This window comes from Chiloscyllium plagiosum, chromosome 8 (genome assembly GCF_004010195.1).
Source record: "Chiloscyllium plagiosum isolate BGI_BamShark_2017 chromosome 8, ASM401019v2, whole genome shotgun sequence".
NCBI classification, from domain to species: Eukaryota; Metazoa; Chordata; class Chondrichthyes; order Orectolobiformes; family Hemiscylliidae; genus Chiloscyllium; species Chiloscyllium plagiosum.
In genome coordinates, this window is record NC_057717.1 from 87510168 (window position 1) to 87512673 (window position 2506).

A 2506-nucleotide genomic window follows, 5' to 3' on the forward strand; every position below is an offset into this window, starting at 1 on the left:
AAATTAGGAAACTTTCTCCATTAAAGGTACCTTTTCAGGTGGAACATATTCACAGAAAGACAACGAACCAGACAGATCTTCAGCTGGAAACAGAAAGAATCCAATGATGACAGCCGCTGTGGGGTTTTGAAATTCAGTTGGTGCAATTTTAATAAATGTCTGATTGGAACAGATTATTGCTATCGAGTTGGAGGCAGGTATTAAGCAGTTAAGAGAAAATGGAGCTGAGTTGTGAATACCTGTTGTTTCATGTTCACTTTTATAGTTAATGAAGAAATTGATGTTATTATCTTTAAATAGTGGAATTTAGGAGTTTTCTGTCACTCATACTTCAACAGATTATGAGGTGAGGTGAGCTTTTCTGTGTGTTGGGTTTAAATTAGCACAAAGGTTTAGGCTGTGTCGTAACAGGTTGGGGGTTTGGTTCTGTGATTTAGATAGGTTTAGAAATCTCCAGTCTGAGGTTTGGACAGATTTGAACAGATTTGGTTTATGCAAAATCCAAGCAGATTTAAACATTTACTGATTGGTGTCCTTGATCTTAAAATGAAAGGTAGGAGACAATTTGTTTAATTTTGGTTACTTGTAGTTGGTTAAATTAAATGTAAGAGAAATGGCTCTTAAAATTGCTAAAGAAGTTCTGGGTTTTGCCAAGAAGGTTTAGAAGGAAAGAGAAAGGTCATAATTTCATAAGTAGAAAAATCTTTATTTTTCGTTTAACCAAGGACAAAAGCAAAGCAGAAATTTTAAGGGAATTACTGAAATGCTCAGGAGTGTCAGAGATAGAGACAATTGCAATAGAGTTCGAAAAAATGAAATTACAATTGGTGAAAATGGAGCTAGAAGATAAATAAACGAAGGGAGAAAGGTAAAGTAAGGAAAAAGAAAGAGAGTGAAGGGCCTTAGCTGAGCAAAGAGAGAATGATAGAGAGAGAAGGAAGGGAGAGGGAAAAAGCGAGAGTATTTGAACTTGAGAAGTTGTGATATAGTCAGCAAAGTCAAGCTAACAAGATGGAGATTAAAAGAGAAGGTAGCGATATGCACAAAGATGTTAAAATACTGCCACATTTTGAGAAATATGTCGAAGCCTTCTTTATTTCACTCGAAAAATTGGCGAGGCAAATGGAATGGGCAGAAGACTTGTGAGTAATGCTAGTTCAGACTAAACTCGAGGCAGACCAATTAAGGTTTTGCAGCACAGTCAGATGAGGTGTTAAGAAATTATGAAGAATTCAAACAGGCTGTTTTGAGTCCATGTGAATTGGTACCAGAAGCATACAGACTGCAGTTTAAAAACCTAAAGGAGGAACCAGGTCAGACTAAAGTTGCGTTTGAAATAATTAATCAAAGTCAGTTTGATTGACGGGTGCAGGCCTTAAAAATAGATAAGATCGATGAGACGCTTAGAGAGATGATTCTGATGGAGGATATTAAAAACTAACCCGCAGAGATGATAAGAATTCACATGGAGGAACAGAAAGTTCAGAAAGTGGGAAGAGGAGCAGAGATGACAGATGAATATACATTGGTGCACAAGGCTACGTTTAGCTTCCAGTAAGGATTTCATCTGTGCAGCAATAGAAATTGTGAGAAGGGGGGGATCCTACACTGTGAAACCAAGGTTAGAGAACACTGGTAATTGTTTATCATAGGTTAAAAAAAGAAGCCCAAGGGGTGGAAAGGAGGTTAAAGGCCTCAGAGGTTTCCACAGTGGAAAAGTGGGACATATAATGACAGTGCTGGTCATTAAAGAAAGTTGCTGTGGAATAAGATGTGGTAAAAGAAGCTAAGCCCGCTGCATTAGTGAAAGTAGTAAACGATACTCCAAGTAAAGCCAAGGAGATGTAGGAGAGTACACAGCCAAGGCAGGGTGTGGGTATGAGGTTAGTGCCTGATCTCTAGAAAGAATTCGCCGCTGTGGGTAAAGTTTTCTCAGAAAGAACAGGGGGTGAAGGGCAAGAAGTTACAATTTTGAGAGATACAGGATCACATCACTCTCTAATAGTAAGAGATGAAAGTATTTGCGCTCTTTCTGACATGTTACACGAAAGTGCGGTAATTTGTTGGTTAGAGGCACAGAAATGTACTGTTCCCCGATGTAAGATCAGGTTGGAGTACCAACTCATGGCAGGGGAAATTACAGTGGTATGATGGACCGAGTGTCAGTCCCAGGAATTCACTTTGCTCTTGAGAACAATTTAGCAGGATCCAAGTTAGGAGTGACATCTCTTGTTGTGCAAAATCCCCAGGATGATAAAAGAAACTGAGGAGTTAAAAGAAAAATATCCTGGCATTTTCCCAGACTCTGTAGTAACGAGATCCCACTATCATAAGTCACAGCAGATAGCAACAACTAAAGAGAAAGATGAAGAATTTACGCTCCAGTTCAGATATCCTGTTTGACATAATGGTGCAGAGGGTCAGGCAGAAGCATTTATTCCTGAAATGCTTATGGACTTTCAACAGACAGACGGGGGCAATAAAAGATATATGTGTTAATGTGTAC